The 19,718-nt window shown below is 37.0% G+C and overlaps 1 protein-coding gene across 3 annotated transcripts in view; it reads right to left on the bottom strand.

Annotated features, from left to right (window-relative positions):
• The window catches only part of HECW2 (HECT, C2 and WW domain containing E3 ubiquitin protein ligase 2), a 433,607-nt gene that overhangs the window by 196,010 nt on the left and 217,879 nt on the right, over window positions 1-19,718 (bottom strand). The window lies entirely within an intron of this gene.

Below are 19,718 nucleotides of genomic sequence, written 5' to 3'. Positions count from 1 at the left end.
GATGGCAAACTCCTATCAAAGATTTGCCTTTAATACTAAAATGGGTTTGCTGAACAGAGAGGTGAGAGGACATGTGTGTAACATAACACACTATCAGACATGGTCAATGTGTCACTGTATTGCTTGACTGCTTTTCATTTTACAAGGGAAGGCTCTACAGTGGAGGAGTGTACTGGGAGAAATGTCTAAAAAATGGCATCAATAAAACTTTTAAAAAATAATAAATTGGAGAAAGGGCATGATTCCAGTTACTTTATTTTCCTTTTCCTAGAAAGCTGGGGGCAGGGGGAGGGGAGAAAGCTTAGGGTCACCAACATTTCGTGAAAAGATTGATGGCCCTGTAGCTTATAGGCCCCACCTGGGACAGCTGAAAGCACTCAATAAACACTTGTTAAATGAATGAATGCCCTCTTTATATTGCATTTCTCATCTCTCCAAAAAGCACGCAACTCCACTGACAAAAGAAGAAAAATTCTATAACAAGTAGACCTCATGAAGAAAGAAGATGATTGAATTTAAACCCTTTACCATTGGGCTATGTTATTCTCCAACTACTTTTCAACCCAGAAATCAAAGTAGTCCTGAAACTTTAAGGGGCTTCAAATGCTTCAGGTTAGAAACTAAGTAGATATGAGGACTACAGCTTTCTGAAGGACACCCTTCAGGCTACAGGCTATGCACCGAGGAGATCCTCCAGTCATTTAAGGTGATCTGAGTCTTGAAAAGAAATTCCAATTGTCACAGCAGATCTTCTGGATTTATCCTATCTCTAATTGGCAACTCTGACATAATGCCCCTAAATGTCTCTATGGTGCTTTCTAGGTCTAACACCATATGATTTTATAAAAAAAAGTCAGTCTTAGGCTTGAAGGGTGGGGGGCTTAAAGATGGTCGATGAACTCACTGCCACAGAGAGGTAACTAACTGGTCCACAGCCTTGCCACCCCCCATCCCCTTATTGATAGGAGCAAAAGAAAATAAAAACTGTAGCACAGCAGCACATCTTTCAAGAGATGAATTACTTTTGTTTCACCCTGATGGCCTCCTAGAATAACTACATTCTACAAATTAGTAAACCAACATCATTCAAACTAGTGAAGCCTCCTTACCCTCTTCCAATCAGGAGCAAGCTTTATCCATAGCCTTCTTTATAGATACAATTATCATTTATGAACCTATATGTACAGTGCACAGTATAAAAAGGCTAGAGAGCATCTGATAGCATGTCTATCAGTCCTGCTCAAATGTGTAACTCTTGCTAACCCTCTGACTTATGAGACTCAGTACCCTGCTTTCCTAAGACCTAGATTATATGCTTGCTTCTCTCTACTTTAGCTGACCTCCCTGGTCTTAACTAGTTGCCTGTCTAAAACAATGGCACCTTCCAGACTCTATCCTACATGGATCTTGAAGGGACCTTAGAAGTTGGTCTGGATTGGGCCTAACTCAATATAGTCCATGGTTAGCACTTAATGAGGCACTGGTGCACCATAAAATACAATAAAACAACTTTTTGGATTAGATTAAAAAGGTTATAACTCTTAATTGAATTTAAATTCAAATGCTTCTCCCCTCCACCTCTATGTTTACCACAAGGATCAGAACCACTGGATCAGGAAAGAGTTTCTGAAAGGCAGTAGGAATTCCCCTAAAACCTCCAGAGTACCAATTCCCAAGAGGCTGAGCCTTTTGAATTGGGGTAGGAGTAGATATGAAGGAAGGGGAAAAAGAAGCAACCAACCCAATCTTTGAATCTCTAGTTCCCCAAGCCAAACAAATCCCAAGGACAGCTTCCCTGGCCTCTTAAAGGGAAACTAACTCTGTCTACTTAAAACAAGCATTGTGCCTACCATCATTTAGGTCAACCCCCTTGCTTTACAGATAAGGAGGTTAAGATTTGTACAGATATTAAAGGGGCTTGGTCAGAATTTGAACTTAGGTCCTCTGACTCCAAATCCAGTCAGTCTTCTTTTTACTTTATCACATTCCCTCTGTTATGTGGACTCATTGTCCTATCTCTTCCTGGCTGATTGTGGCCAGATGGAGAAGGGGATAGAGCACTGGCCTTGGAGTCAGGAAGACTCATCTTCGTGAGTTCAAATGTGACCTCAGACACTTACTAGCTATGTGACCCTGGGCAAGTCACTTAACCCTATTTGCCTCAGTTTCCTCATCTGTAAAATAAGCTGGAGAAGGAAATAGCAAACCACTCCAGTATCCTTTCAAAGAAAACCCCATATGGGGTCACAAGGAGTTGGGCATGATTGAAAAATTATGAAACAACAACATGAAGCCAGAACCAAAAGCCATTTTCTTGAATAGAGTCTAGTTCATTTAAAACCTAAAGAATAGATTTTTGAAGGAAATCAGAACCCTTTACCCACCAAAAGAAATCAACCATCATAATTATGTTTACTTAGCATGTTCCTTAAATTCCTTATTGTTTTCCAGCCAAAAAATTTGGAATATAAACTACATTCACATATGGGCTTAGACTAAAGATATATTTTATCTGAAATGTATTAAATAAAACATACAGGCAGCCATTTTGCAGCTTCAGGTGGAGTTTTGAGAAACATTTCAAACACAGCAGCCCATTTTATTTAGATAAAGTAGCACTATGCTCATTTACCTCTTCAGCCTTTATAGATCTAATATGATTTTTATTATTTTCTCCAGCTCACAGCCTTATATATTCCATCCAAAGCCAATCAAAACTAAGGGAGAAAAAAACACAGGACACTTTGCACCTTCATATACTACTGAATGAATTACAACCCAAAGAACATGAAAGTAGCTGTCAGAAATATGAAGGGAAGGAAGCTCTGTATATATGCAATTTTATCAGCATGGAGATGTTTTGCAATACACATGACGGCCCACTTAATCACTAGAGTTGTCAGTAAGGTAACTTGTTCAATGTTACAAAGCTAGTTAGTATTATTAGAGACAGAATTTGAACACAGGTCTTCCTGATTCTATCATTCCATGCCACCTCCATGACCTAAAACATAAAGGGAGAAAAATCCCACAGTACTTTTGTTTTATAAAATACTCAAATGAATCTGTGTCTTATTTTTCAGGTGTTCCTTCTAATTATGCACATTGCAACCAATCTCTGCTTGTCCATCCTGTACATCTCTTGTCCATGCTCAGCCAGAAGTTTGGAAGAGAAGTCCAGAACGTACCAGAAACCTTTCTCACTTTCTTGCAAAATCTCAAGAGTCCTGGGAGGTACCCTGGCTGTTCACCTGTCATCCTTCATTCTTGCCACATGACCCTTCCTGCCACACAATTTCTTGATATTATCTTTTATTCTGGTTCCTCTTCAGAGTCCCCTGTTGGTTATATGTTGTAGCGTGCTCATTCCCACCATGCACCTTTCCTTTGTTCTTTATGTGACACTCATCTTTAGTTTTTGAGAGACTGGAATTCCATGCCTTTGCAATATAGCAACACTAGTAGAATTTTACTATTGAAAACATGGTCATCTGCTTTCCTAGGTAGCTGGGGTGGGGGGTGTCAGTGAAAAAGCTTATTTAGGATAAAATACAAACTCCTCCCTTTGCCATTCAAAAACCTTCACAATCTGATTCCAATATTTATTTTCAGGCTTCTTGTATATTACTGTCCTTTGTGCACTCTACATCCCAGTCAAACTTGACACATTTACTAAACTTCCAAAATGACATCTTGAGCTTTGGCACAGGTTGCCTCATTAAACAGGCCTGGATTGCTTTCCTTCCTCACTTCCACCATGCAGAATCGCTAGCTTCCTTCAATGCTAAACTCAAGTGTACATACATAAGGCCTATCCTCATCCTTCCAGTTGCTACTATCTCTACTATCAATCAAACAATACATATCTATTAAGGACATAACACATAGGTGTACATGCCAGGCACTGTGCTAAGCACTGGGAATACAAAAAGAGACAAAAGACACCCCTTGCTATGAAGGAGCTTACAATCACTACTCACCAATAATTTTATTTACCTTAGACATATTTTATAATTACTTATCTGTGTTCCCACTGTAATAGAATGGAAGCCCCTTAAGGGCAGGGACTGTTTTGTTTTTGTCTCAGTATGTCCGGTGCCTAGCACAGTCCAGTTAGTTCTACTAAAACGTGACACATGTATTCCCCCAAAAATTGCACAATAAAGGCCCCCAGGCTTATGGAGGAAATGGTATTAGGTGAATAAGACTTAACAACTTCATCAGTGATGCATTAAAAAAAGAGATATGAACCTAATAAATATATGTATCTATCTATCTATCTATCTATATATATATATCATGCTTAAGAAATACTTAAATACTACATACAGGCTGCCGTATAGCCTGCAGGCCTGGATCTAATGCCCAGGGGGCTCTAGACTGGCAAAGTTGACAGCTAGAGATGAGAGGGTGTCTAGGACAGGCAGCATAGGATGACTTGCAGCTTGTGAGTTATTGCAAAGTGGTACAGTTTTCTGTATTCTCACTGTTTCTTGAGGAGGAAATCACATGTAAGCAAACTGGAAATTCTTGGTATGCTCAAACTGTTCCCCAATATATTAATCATATTGGCACAAAGTCATGTCTTTAAAACAAGCGTCATGGTAGAAATAACTGTATTTAATAACTGCTTGCTGAATGAACAGACTAGAGTTTATTTTGGTGATAATCTGATTTATGGATGCCTAATGAGTCAGAATGAATGTAAATTAATAATAGACAATATTCAGATAGTGCTTTAAGATTTACAGACAGCTTTATGTATATTTATTTCATTTGCTGAAAAATACCATTTTACTAGAGTGGTTTCTTCTTTCTTGAAAAATTTAATAAGCAGAACAATGAAGAATAAAGGACAGAATTTTAGGATGAAATTCAAACTGACTTTTCAAGATATTAGTGAGGGACGTGCACTATAAAAATGAATTCAGATTTAGAAAGAGAAGAACGAATAAAGGATTCTACCCTTCCCTGAAAAGCTCATTACTTTTCCTTGTATTTATACACTTTACACATATCATTTTTACTTGATGTGGCAAGAATGAAGGATGACAGGTGAACAGCCAGGGTATCTCCCAGGACTCTTGAGATTTTGCAAGAAAGTGAGAAAGGTTTCTGGTACGTTCTGGACTTCTCTTCTGAACTTCTGGCTGAGCATGGACAAGAGATGTGCAGGGTAGACAAGCAGAGATTGGTTGCAATGTAAATTTTTACTTGTTGCAGTTTCTGCTAGAGATTTTTCAGTGACATTGCATAGCATCCAGAATAATTTATTGTGCATATATTGGATGACCTGTCTGCCTCATTGAGGAATTTGTATTCCAAATTTGTATTATATTGTAAACCTCATGTGAACTTCCAAAAAAAAGAGAAAAGAAAAGAACAACCCTAAGAATTCATAGAAAAGTGGAAAATTGCTAAAGGATTAATGGTAAAATGAATGCTGATTTGAGTACAAAAGTCTACACCTGTTTAGCTTAGGAGGTCGTATGTATTCCAGCTCCAAGTTGTGTTAAAAAGTTAGACCACCATATAATAGGCCTTTTCAGTTCTCACTAATCACAATTTCCACCAATCGTGATTATGCTAATTTATTAAGGGAAGGAAAAAAAACAATATGGCAGAGTCATGCAGAGAAAATAGAGAACAAATTTCTACCTGTGGTCTCTACTAGAATCAAGCTACAGTGGTCCTTGAAATCTACTGCCCTCTCTCTGACTCTTCATGACCCCATTTGGGTTTTTCTTGGCAAGGATAGTGGAGTGGTTTGCCATTTCTTTCTCCAGCTCATTTTACAGATGAGAAAATTGAGGCACACTGGGTTAAGTGATTTGCTCAGGGTCACACAGCTAATAAATATCTGAGGCCACATTTGAACTTAGGTTTTCCTGACTCCAAGTATAATGCTCTATCCACTGCTCCACCTAGCTACCCCACTCTTATTATTAGTTTGCACTTATATAGCACCTTAAGGAATAAAAAGTGCTTTTCAAATATCTCATTTTATCCTCACACTAACCCTGGGAGGTAGGTGCTATTATTATGTCCATTTTTCAGATGAAGAAGGTGAGGCACACAAACACCCAGTGACTTGCCCAGGGTCACATAGCTATTATGTGTCTGAGGCCTATTTTGACTCAGGTCTTCTTCACTTCTGGTCCAGCACAATTTTACCATCTAGCTGCCTCTATCTTGAAATCAAAAAGCGAGGGCAAACTGAATGTCAATCTAAAAGTAAAAGCAAGTACTTCAGGTCCACAGACATAAGCGATATCTCATTTTACTGTTTTCCTGAACTCCAGCTAAGGTCTGCAATGTTTGCTTTGAATAACAAGCAAGGAAGACCTGGATTTTGAACAGTGTTAAAGTTCAATGCTGGATACCCTCTATACAGTTCCTGTTTCAGGTCAGTATAACCTCTGAGTTGTCCCCTGCTGTGTCTGACTTTTGCTTTATGAACACTGCCAAGAATAACTATTTGTTTTCCTCTCTAAGTTAAACAAAATGTTTATAAAAAGGTGCTAGATAGAGAGCCTGGGAATACAAATCTAGACACATAATAATCAGCAATATCATTGCACCCCTCCCTTCACCTGTAGAGACAATCGGTCAAAAATTAGTAAAAACTCTGAGTTAATTTTACGCTCTATAGATGAATGAAGAGCAGCTCCCCTTTAGGACATGGGCTAAAGACAAAGACTCAGGTGAAAGCTGACATGTTATTACTTCAATAAAGTTAAAGATGCTTAAGGATCAGTCTCTAAGAGAAAATAACCACCTCTTTTATTTGTTGTAACTATTGTGTAATAATTCTATTTCTAGGATTTTTAAAAAAGGTAACCTCATTTTGAGTACTTTTTCTCATCTAATCATTTACATGACAAAGAATTCACCGTGGACTGAAAGTTACTAGACCTAGGGGTCCTATTACAGTTCTGGCACTAATCAAGTTGTATAACTTTGTGTAAATAATCAATCTTGGTTTCTACATCTGTAGGAAAAAAGGGGTTACACTAGATGACTTTTGGCATTCCCTTCTGGAGATAAAATTCTATCATTCTAAATAATACTAAAGTAAACTATTAGGGAAGGTTATAGCATATCCTTTCCTACGTCATCTTTTTTTTTTTCCAGCCAAAGACAAGGTTTATTAGAACATCTGTCATATTGGGCAGACTCTTAAGGAGTCTAAACATGAATGAGCCATGGCTGGATTTTAAGAATCTAAGCCCCTAGGTCATCTTTAAGAATAGAATAATAAGTGATCATTGATTGATTGACAATTTAATTCAATAACAAGAAGAAGCAACTATTAAGCACTAGCTATATATCATATACTATGTTAAGCACTAAGTACAAAGAATATAAAGAAAAGCAAGAAATAGTTTCTGCCCTAAAAGAGCTTACAGTTTCAATTTTTTCTCAATTACATGTAAACACAAAATTTTGTTATTCATTTTTAAAAATTTTTGAGTTCCATAATCCCCTCTCCTTCCTCCTTGAGAAGGCAAGCATTTGGATAAAGATTATACATGTGCAATCAGGCAAAACATTTCCTTATTAGTCATATTGCAAAAAAAACCAAAACCGCAAAACAACCAGAAAAAAAAAAAAAAAAACACAAACCACAAGAATTTTAAAACCACAAGTTTTAAGAGTATGTTTCAGGGGGCAGCTAGGTGGCGCAGTGGATAGAGCACAGGCCCTGAAGTCAGGAGGACCTGAGTTCAAATTTGACCTCAGACCAAATTCTTAACACTTACTAGCTGTGTGACCCTGGACAAGTCACTTAACCCCAATTGCCTAAAAAGAAAAAAAAAAGAGTATGTTTCACTCTTCATTCAAACTCCATCAGTTCTTTCTCTGAATGTAGATAGCATTTTTCATCATAAATCCTTCAGAATTGTCTCAGATCTTTGTACTGCTGAGAATAACTGAGTCATGCACAGTTGATCATTGTACGTTATTGCTATTATCACATACAATGTTCTTCTGGTTCTGCTCATTTCACTCTATATCAGTTGCCATAAGCCTTCTCAGGTTTTTCTGAAAGCATTCTATTCACTATTTCTTATAGCACAGTAGATTTCCATCTCAATCGTATACTGCAACTTGTTCATACATTTCCAAATTGATAGGCATTCGCTCAATTTTCAATTCTTTGCCACCACAAAAAGAGCTGCTCTAAATATTTTTGCACATATAGGTCCTTTTCCTTTTTTTTAAATCTCTTTGGGATATAGACCTAGTAGTGGCATTGCTGGGTCAAAGGGTATGCACAGTTTTATAGTCCTTTGTGCATAGTTCCAAATTGCTCTCCAGAATGGTTGGATAAGTTCACAACTCCACCAATAGTGCATTGATGTCCCTATTTTCCCACATCCCATCCAACATTTGCCATTTTCCTTTTCTGTCATATTAGCCAATCATATAGGCTACTGTGAGGCAGTAACTCAGAGTAGTTTAAATTTCCATTTCTCTAATCAATAGTGATTTAGAGCATTTTTCATGACTATAGATAGCTTTGATTTCTTCTGAAAACTGCCTATTCATGTCCTTTGACCTTATCAATTGGGAAATGACTCATTTTCTTATAAATTTGACTCAGTTCTCTATATGAGAAATTAAGTTTTTATCAGAAAAACTTGCCGTAAAAATTTTCCCCAATTTCCTTCTTATGTTGGCTGCATTCATTTTGTTTGTACAAAACCTTTTCAATTTGATGTAATCAAAATTATCCATTTCACATCCCACAAAGTCATAAATTCTTCCCTTATCCATATTCTATGGTCCCCTGATTTGCTTATGATATCACTCTTTATGTCTAAATCATGTACCCATTTTGATCTTATCTTGGTATACAGTGAGATGTTGGTCTATACCTATTTTATGACAAACTGTTTTCTACTTTTCCTAGCAATTTTTGTCAAATAGTGATTTCTTGTTACAACATGTTGGATCTTTGGGTATTTCAAACACCAGATTACTATGAGCATTTACTCCTGTGTATTGTGTACCTAATCTATTGCACTGATCTACCACTCTAATTCTTAGCCAGTACCAGATTGTTTTGATGATTACTGCTTTGTAATATAGTTTGAAGGGAATGGCAGACCACTACAGTGTCTCTGCCAAGAAAACCCCAAATGGGGTCACAAAGAATCAGACAGACTGAAAAACAACTGAACAACAATGTAGTTTGAGATCTGGTACTGTTAAGCCACTTTCCTTCACATTTTTGTTTGCTGATTCCCTTGGTATTTTTTACCTTTTGTTCTTCCAGATAAATTTTGTTACTATTTTTTCTAGCTCTAAAAATTTTTTTTGGTAATTTGATTGGTATGACACTGAATAAGAAATTTAATTTAGTTAGAATTATCATTTTTGTTATGTTGCCTCAGCTTACCCATGAGCAATTAATATTTCTCCAGTTGTTTGTATCTGACTTTATTTATGTAAAAAATATGTTGTAATTGTGTTCATATAGTTCCTGGGTTTATATTGGCAGGTAGACTCCCAAGTATTTTGTATTGCCTGAAGTTATTTTAAATGAAATTTCTCTTTCTGTCTCTTCTTATTGGACTTTGTTGGTAATATACAGAAACACTGATGACTTATGTGGATTTATCTTATATCCTGAAACTTTGCTGAAACTGTTATTTCAATTAGTTTTTTAGTTGATTCTCTAGGATTCTTTAAGTATACCATCATATTGTCTGCAGAGTGATAGTTTTATTTCCTCATTGCTTATTCTAATTCCTTCAATTTCTTTTTCTTGTCTCATTGCTATAGCTAGTTTTTCCAGAAAAATATTGAATAATGGCAGTGACAATAGGCATCCTTGCTTCACTCCTGATCTTATCAGAAAGGCTTCTAGTTAATCCCCATTATAGGTAATGCTTGATGGTTTTAGATAGATAACTACTTATCATCTTACAGAGAGCAAGGAACTTACATTTTAATGGAGCTGACAACATATTTTACTTATATATATGTATGTATGTGTGTGTATATATAGTTTGTGTGTATATATGTGTGTGTGTATATTTGTATATATGTGTATGTGTGTGTATATATATGTGTGTGTATACACACACACACACACACACACACACATATATATACACACACACATAAGTATACATATCAGTGGAGGAAATGATGGAAGGTAACCTTAGAAGGGAAGGCACTAGTAGTTGGGAAGATGGCAGGGGGAAATTATCTGGAGGAAGCAGCATTTGAGCTGAGTATTAAAAGAAGCCAGGGATTCTGAGAGGTAGAAGTCAGGAAGGCAAGCACTCCAAGCATGGGGATAATCAGTGTAAAGGAAATAAGCATTTCTTATGCATTCACCAGATATCAAGACACTGTGAGAGATTCTGGAATACAAATAAAAACAAAAATATCCTTTGCCCTCAAGTAGTTTACATTCTACTGGAAACAATGTGTACATAAATAAATAAATTTACAAAATAATTTCAGGAGTGGAGGGGATGACATTACTTATAACTGATAGCTACTTGACTTTTGGATAGAATAGGGGAGAGAGATTTTATTGATTTTATTGGTATAAAGAAATTCCCAGTGGGAAAAAAAAAACTCCCTGTTACAATGTGGGCCAGTATCTTCTCTAACCACTCTAAGCTTAGAAAGCTGCCTAGAACACTGAGAAGTTAAGTGATTTCCCAGAGTCACACAGCCAACATGTCACAGGCAGAACTGTAACCTAGTTCTGTCTCTATCCACTATACCACAGTGGCTATTGGAGAGATAATTTAAAAAACCCAATAATGCTTCAATTTATATAGTACTTGGTGTTTACAAAATGCTTTCATATGTACAATCTCATTTGATGTCATAACAGTCCTGTTTCTATAAGTGTTTTCATCCCTTTTTGATACATGAGAGTATGGGGCAGATTTAAATTCAGTGCAGAGTATCTTAGAGGCTGCTGCCTGAGCTAAATGGTGAGCAAACAAGAATTCCCTAAATGCCTAATTCAAATTGGAAGGTCTAATTTCAGTACAGTATTTTATTAGAATACAAATAAAAACCACAGACAGCACAGAATTGACTTGTCTCCAATTAATTTAAAAGTTGCATAATTATGTAAATTCCTTTTATTTAACTGTGCATTTGTATGTTAGCAATCAACCTGGAAAAGGTTAAGTGAAACAGATAAAACTAACCAGAGGACATCTTTATAAGAAGAGATGGCTTGCATCCAAAACGCCTTTCCTGGAACAAACTGTAACGACGCCATTCACTCTTAGCCCTCCCCTACCAGGCTATATTTAAGAATCTGAATTTCTATTGTAAACTCCTATTTTCAGAATTTGAGATTCTGCCTTATAAACCTGCTCAATGATTAAGCAACAGTTCCTGAATCTAATACACAAAAGCCTTTGTTTTTAAAATTGCAATCCTCCATAAAAAAATACAAAAAAGCAGCTGCATGAAATAGAAAATGTCAGTGGTTATTTAACACATTAAGAACTCAGCTGTGACATAAGCAAAATAAAATAAGACATTCAACATATGCTCAAGAAATTAGCATCTTGTATAACTGAAAACTCTCAAAGAGATGATGAAAAGCCATAGGCGGCATCACTCTACTAATGTATTATATCCCCCAAGCAAATTCAAATTCGCCTTTCAGAATGCTACATTGGTCCATATCTTTTTTTGGAAGGTGGGGGAGGGATTGGTAATCTAGACCTGTGATTTCATTGGCTTAAATCCCAATAGGGAAACTCCCTCTACCAATGTAGATCTGTAACTGTTCAGCAATTTATAGTTTTAGAGAGTTGCATGGGGCACTCACATGTTAAGTTATTAAGTGACTTGCCCAAGGTCATACAGCTCCTATGGGGAAGAGGGCTGATGTGGGGGGAGGTAAGAGGGAAATGAAAAGTGAGAGAGGCAAAAAGGAAGGGAGAGAAGATAGGAAGAAGAAGAGAAAGAAGGAAACAGGGGAAGGAAGGGAGAGAAGGAGGGAGAGAGTGAGGAAGAGGAAGGGAGAGGGAGAGAGAGAGAGAGAGGGAAAGAGGATGAGAGAAGAAAGGGAGAAAGAGAGGGGAGACTTACACTCAGTTCTTCCTTCTTCCTAGGCTGGCTCTTTGCCCTATTCCATGCTCTCCTCAAATAATTTATAGTGGAGATTTATGAGGTACTTGTTAAAAGGAAGTTTCTATCTATCGGATGGTGGTGCCCAAAAGAATGACCTTGTAGTCAACTTTACATATTCAATTCCGTGTCACAGGACATAGGAAAAGGCAAGTGTCATCTTTCATAAGGGCACCTTGAAGGGATAGAATATAAACCTCAGGATACATCTGGAAGCAGAAACAATCAATAACCACAGGACAGAAGGGTCATGTTAAAAGTGGTTACTTTTAGACTAAAAATTTTCAGTCAAATCTTCAGGTATTAAATTATTGGGATCCCAAATCCCTAAATGACCTAGCCCCACTTGGAATTTTAACATATATTTTACATCAACTACTGTGTAAAAGAGTATTCCAAATACCAAGCTCCCTTGGTGAAATGAACTCCAGATAAAAACAAGTTTGAGGAATTTCTATATAATAATTTATGAAAATCTCATTTACAGTTTCTGTTTAAATGAAGTTAGTCACAGAATTGGGAACAAAGTTGATTGATGTTTGTTTGTTTGTTTGTTTGTTTTTTCCTAAATCATAGATGCAATAAAATCCCTTGGTTTAGGGATACTACTTTACAATTTTACAGGTAAACTAATGTTTGAAAGAAAAAAAAGATCTGTGCTTACTTTGCCCTGAAGACCTACCCTTAAATCTTTCAAATACTCTGAGCATTTTCTCTGGCTGTCCCCCATGGGGGCCTTCCATTCCTGGAAGGCTCTATTCCCTCAACTGGGCCTACTAATTTCCCTGACTTCTCAACTAAAATCCCTTCTTTTACAGGAAGAATCTCCCGATCCTCTTAATTCTAGTGCTTTCACAGTCTAATGGGGGAGGCCACATGTAAATAACTATGTACACATAAGATATATGCGTGTATATATAAACACATGTGCGCATGTGTCTATACAATACATGTGTCTATACATATGTACACTGTATATGCATAGATCTTGTGTATACATTGTTATCTGCATGTGGCTTTCTCCATTAGACTATTAACTCCTTAAAGATAGGGACCATGTTTTTGCCATACTTTGTATTCTCTCTGCTGAGCAAAGTGTCTGGCACGTAGTAAGTGCTTAATAAATGTTTGTCAACTAACTGACTTAATCTCCCTGGGACTCAGTTTCCTCATCTGTAAAAAGAGGAGAATGAACAAGGTGACCTCTAAAATCCTTTAAACTGTCTATGATCCTAGGATTACCACTGTTACACACTGGAGTTCAGGTGTCCCTTATTTCTTTCACAGATGATTACATTAGTCTTTGACTTCTCCCATTTTCCAGTGCATCCTCCACCATCCCAGAGTCCATCAATTTGGTTTTTTTAAAACATTTTTGATAACTGTATTTCAATATAATTAGTGTTGTTTTGTAATCATATGTATTTTATTTTACATATTTTAAAATACAATTTTGAGAAGGGGTCCAGAGGCTTTATCAGATTGTTAAAGAGGTCCATGACACACACATAAAAAGATGAGAATTCCTGCTATAACCTGTTATCACTCTTCATAAACCACAGCTGTGATCTTGTCACCCTCTTGGCTCAAATGTCTTCAGTAGCTCCCCATAACTTAACCAAATCTTTAGACTGGCATTAAATATCCTCCATAATTTGGCCCACATCTATCTTCCCAGCCTCCATGTTGCAGCTGACATGTCATTCCCCGTATGTTCCAATAGTAATTGGTAAAGTTTAAGCACTTTATCAATGTGAACTATTATAAGGATAATTACGATTATTACCTAAATATGACCCAAGTCTTCCCACTCTGTGCCTTTCTTCATGCAGGTCCCTCTAACTGGAACACCCTTTTTCCAGCTCCAATTTTCATCTCATTAAATTCTATGGTATCTGAGAAAATATAGCTTAATTTCCACCTCCTTTATGAAGCCTTCTATGATCCCTGCACCTTTCTCGCTAGAAGTCTTCTCCCCTTCCTTTCAAATACTATAACACTTTATTTATATTTCTATTATGGCATTTGCTACATTCTATTTCATATTATAGTTTGTGCTATTAGACTGTTTGTGCTATTAGATTGTGAAACATTTTAGGGTAAGGACCACGTTTTGCTTATCTTTGCAACTCCCAGAGCACCTAATAAATTACCTTATACAAAGTAAATGCTCAATAAATATCAGCTGAAGAAAAAAACCCAAAAAGTAGTTAATTAACTTATATGTCAAAAATCTGTGATTTTCTTGGTAAGAGAACTGATGGAGCAATCTGGTAGATGGTCTTTGAGAGTTGCTGTGGCCACAAAAAAAAGCATCCCCCTGTCCTCTACTTGGTGATGAGCCTCTCCACAACTAGTTAGGCTGGTCCTCAGATGACAGGCAGAGAGTCTGTCACTGGGCCTGTAGTCAAATCTTTCTATCTAGATGACTCTAATGGCAGAGCCTTCAAGAACCCAGAATTACTTCTGTGCTATAAAGTCCTGAAGAGGAACTCAGTAGATGTCATTTAATCAACAATAAATAACAACATAAAATGTGAAACCAAGAAAATAGCCTATCAGATTCATAGTAATTTTACTCTGAGCTCTTTTTATTCACAGCTATTTTTAAGCAGTCTCATTGCCAATTATATCTTCATATTGCTCCTCTATTTTTCTATTTTATGTACAAAGATTTTAAGTGCCAAATATATTTTTTGTTGGGTTTTAGAATGACAACATCCTATCCTTTCTTCAAGCAACCTTCCTCCTGAAGTAAAATCTTACTTCTGTGGTTCTAGTAAAGGAAACCTTTCTTGCTGACCTGATCATAGCACCTGATTTCCTTTTTTTTTTTTAAAATGCCCTTTTTATACTAAGACCTATGGTGATGTCACTCTGCCTCAGCTGATTTCAATTAAGTCCCTCAAATCAAGACTGGATTAATAACAATGTAAGGTGGATGTTTGAAGGGCAAGACATTTTTTTCACATAAGAATTACGTGATCTATGCAAAATTAACCATTAATGAGGGTAAATAAACATTTTTCTCCATAATCAGCATTTGCAGAATGCTAAATATAGGCAATTTCTCAGAACTCCTCTTTTCTATGTTTTAAAAACAGTATTAAGAGAAGCAGTGTGGGTAATGGAAGGGTTGGCCTCAGATTCAGGAGAAGCTAGATTCAGGGCCCCACCTCTGACACATATTATTAGCCCAATGACCCAGAACAAGTCATTAACCTCTGAATACCCCAGACAACTCTGAGATTTAGTTGAAGAGTAGTTACTAATCTGCACTGATGGAAGGCGTTTCCTTAACCAGGAAGTCTTTATACCAATTCAATCACAAATCTAGACCAAAAATAACTAAAGAGGCCAAGGTCACAGATCTCATCCCCTTACAGACTGCCTTTGTGACTTACACAATAATCACTGGTAACATTGACCATAAGAAGAACTAGCTCAGCGCAAACCCACATGTACTACCTGAAAAATAATAGAAATGCCCTACTGATTATGTGTGAACATCCCATCTCTGCACATGACACTATCTAAAAAAGTACTAGTATAATGCCTCACTGTGCCTGGAGATGACTCTGGGTTGTCAAAGGGCTATACCACCAGAGCACAAGTTCCAGTAACTTCTACCAAGCTGGAAAGGATCTGAGTCTTGTCCCAGGGCTAGGCTGTGATAGTTTTCCCAGTGTCAGCATAGTTAAGTATTGAGAGGCTCTTTTTGCCCCTTGGCAAACCTTTAACTATAAGAATTTGTCAAAGTGATAAAAACATTCAGGCTCCCTTCTGCTTTAACAATGATGATAGAAGAGTAGTGGGTTCAGGATGACTAGCACCTCTGGTATGAGGGCTTGCTGAACCCTTTCCAGGGCTGCTCATCCACCTTTGTTGTCCACCTTTACCCAATTCTCAAACTGTGGCTCCAAGAAGCCGTAGCATGGGTAGCAGCCACACTCCAGTAAAACCATTTCAGTAGACTGGCTAAACCATGTTGAGGGCAGCTGACAGGCCTCAAACTCTAGGGAGATATCTACCCAAAGCATGTGAAGGACTCCCCTAAAGAATGGGTCAATGAGAACCATTTCTTCCAACAGCCATGACTGCAGCTGAAGCAGGTGCTCTGGGGTAATCAGAGCTTGGTCAGGCATTGAAGATGCCAAGGTCATCCACTGCATCCCAGGCCATCACCAGTTGTCCTGACTTCTGTTTTGTTACTGGACTTCTATGACTCTGGAAGAAAAAGTGAGGCTGACAACTTGGTGCAACTCTTCTTCACTTAAGTCCAATTCACCCACAAGTGAAGACATCACCCCGTGATGTCATTGATCCTCTTCAAAATGAAGAACAAACAACAGAAGAGTAGAAAGGAGACAGTGTATGCAAAGAATTAGAGATCTTAGATTATCTGCAAACAGTAACTAAATTGCTGGTACTCCATCTACAATAGTTGTCCAATGATTGCCCAGTTGATACTAAAATAGAGAAATTTAACCACAATCTATTGACATTCTCCCTATAAATCAAAACAGAAGACATTAAGAAATTAGAGCTAAAAGGAAGGATGGTTCTCAGGTTTTTCTCTGAAAAACGGAGTAGTTGGCAGAGCTAAGCTCAATGAAAAAAACAAACAAAAATCACTTCATGAGACAACTGGTCATCCTTTCCTTTTGTTATTATTGTTTTTTATTAGATCTATGATTTTATTTTGATAGGGAATTCCCCCAAAATGCAAACTGACACATGCTCCCTAATTTAAAGTCTTAGAGAGTTGCCCAGGGCACTGAGAGGTTATAAGTGACTTGTCCAGGGTAACAGAGTCAGTATATGTCAAAGGCAGCCCTTAAAATCAGAGCTGCCTGGCTCAAAATGATCATGAAGAAGCACACAGTTATATGTTCTAACATCTGTTGCAAAAACATAAACCTTGATTTTGATGGCTTTGGTTCAGGATCAAGAAAAGTGAGAGGCTAAATGCTTGTGGACTACTCAAGCCACATGCCCATATGCCTTCTCTTCAAGAAGACAGTCAGAAGATATTTGACATGGTAAGGACTAAATAGCATTTTTAAAATTGAAATTGACCATTTTTAACATATAGAAAACGCCTACTAATCAATACAATCATTTTAAAAGCAAAAAAAGTTTTTACTTAGTCGATCAAATTAAAAGGATAAAAATGAAAAGACACTTCTGCAATTACAGAAGTCCCAAACCAACCTGTATAAATAAGATGCTATTTTTTTAAATGAGAAATAGGCAAAAATCAAGACATTGACACTATTATTTTTAGAATTTTAACTGATTTAATATAATCACCAAAAGGAGACCAAAAGAATGTAGATATAATATCAGCAAGCAAACATTCCTTCAACAAGAGGAGAGAGATGGCAGCAAAAGAACCATCGATTTAGACTAAAAACTTATGTGGAAAATATTATCTAGGTAAAAGAAGGAATATTATGAGAAATATATCTTCAAAATTAGCAAAAAGCAATTGAGGGAAAAACAAGTCTTCTGAGAGTTTGGCATGAGATCCAGTCAGGTCATAATGAGCTATCTGTAAATGACTCCAAAGGACAACAACAAATAGAAATAAGATAAAATCATATTCCATGATTTTTATTGGGATCCATTTTCATCAGAGATGATAGCGTGACTATCATATTTGGTCTATACCTACAACCTCAGGACCAGATGTACTACATGAAGAATTGACAATGGTACTTAATTTGCATTTGGGAAGGTAACTGACCAAATATTTACAGACAAAAGAAATATGTGCTATAAATGCACTCATTGATCTATCTTCATGATATATCACAGAACAGAAAAACTCCTTCCCCTCCCAAAAAAATCACAAATGGTGATACAAAAAAAAAAGACAAAACAAAAAGGCTTAAGTAACTCCCAATCCATATTTTTGCTTTCTCATTTCTTGAGGAAGATATGAAAAGGGAAGAGGTAATGTTTTATGGACAGCTTTCTACAGTAGATCACCTTTTCATGTAAACACAATTTATTGAGAGGCTTAGAGAACAGGAGATTCTGATGAGTCTCTTGTTTGTTAATTACCTAAAGAAAGCCCTATTTGATTTAAGTAAAGAAAAGTGAAGACTTAGATAGTGTGCTTTTGGAGTGGAAAGAATTTTGGATTCAGAGTCCAAGGGCATAGGTTTGGGTCCTCACCCTGTCCCTAATCTTTTCATATCTCAGTTTCCCCATCTATAAAATGAAAGAGTTGGCTAGATAATCTCTAATTACCTTCTAGCTCTAACTCAAAGATTGAAGTCATCTTTGACTCGTCATTCTCCCTCAATCAGTTATCAAGTCTTATCAAATTTCCCTCTATATTGTCTCTTGAGGCTCCACTCCAGTGACCACCGTGGCAATGGCCCTTATCACCTCTGACCCAGATGATTACAACAGCTCCTAAGTGGTCTTCCTGCCTCAAATCTCTCCCTTGCCAGAATTAGTTCCCAATGCACAGGTCTGAACACAACACTCACCTGCTCAATAATCTCTAGTGGCTCCCTATTACTTCTAGGACCAAATGCAAACTTTTCTGTTTGGTATTTAAAGCCCTTTACAAGTTGGCTTCAATCTACATACCCTCACCATTCACACATTCTGCAGACCAGGCAACACTGGTAGTCTTGCTGTTCCACATACATTGCATCCCATCTTCTGTCTCCATGTTACTTCATAGGCTCCCTCCAATGTCTTAAAGGCATTTCCTCCTTATCATAGATTCTTAGAATTCCAAGTTTTCTTCAAAGCTTAACTCAGACACCACCTACCACTTGAGGTTATTCCACCCAGGCGGAATCCAGGCGGCCACCAGGTGTTTCCTCCCCACAAAATTTCCTTGAATTTATTTTTTATATTATTATAGGTGTATGTGTTGTTTCCCACTACTAGACGTAAGCACCTGAAGGGAAGGGGCTTTTTCATATTCATCTTTTTAGATTTAGCCCTTACTAGTATCTGGCATGTAGCAAGGACTATTCAGGTGCTTGTTAATTTTTGATTAATTGAGAAAACATTCTATGGTAGATGAAACAAAAGAGATGGATTAGACTGTCTTCTGAGCATAAATATCAAGCTAGATATAAAAAAAGGATCTAAATGTTATTCAAAGGTGTTTATCAGTGTCACAGAGAGTATCCTTTGCAAAATCTAAAGAGAAACGAGATGCTGAAATCACTTAACCTTTGTCTCAGTTTCCTCAACAGTAAAATGAGGATATTAATAATACCTACCTCACAGGGTTATTGTGAAGATCAAATGAGATAATATTTATAAAATGCTTAGCACTGACATACTAGGTGCGATATAAATGCTTATTACTTTCCCCTTCCCATCCCCCAACCTTTACAGGGCTTTATTTGTGATTGGCATCATGATAATTCACCAGGAATACTAAAATAGTTCCTTAATGGGATCCGTGATCACTTGAAAGAGAATGGCCTAGACAACTACAGCAGAAAAAACAAAAGTAATAAAGAACAAATATTTCTCAGCTTGTAACAAATGGATTAATGACTAATCCATTTACAATTTACAGAATCACAGACTCTCAGAGTTGGAAAGGGCAT

The sequence above is a fragment of the Vombatus ursinus genome, unplaced genomic scaffold (genome assembly GCF_900497805.2).
Source record: "Vombatus ursinus unplaced genomic scaffold, bare-nosed wombat genome assembly UNPS02014779.1, whole genome shotgun sequence".
NCBI lineage: Eukaryota > Metazoa > Chordata > Mammalia > Diprotodontia > Vombatidae > Vombatus > Vombatus ursinus.
Note: the sequence above shows the minus strand (reverse complement) of the source record. Positions and strands in the feature narration are given on the sequence as shown.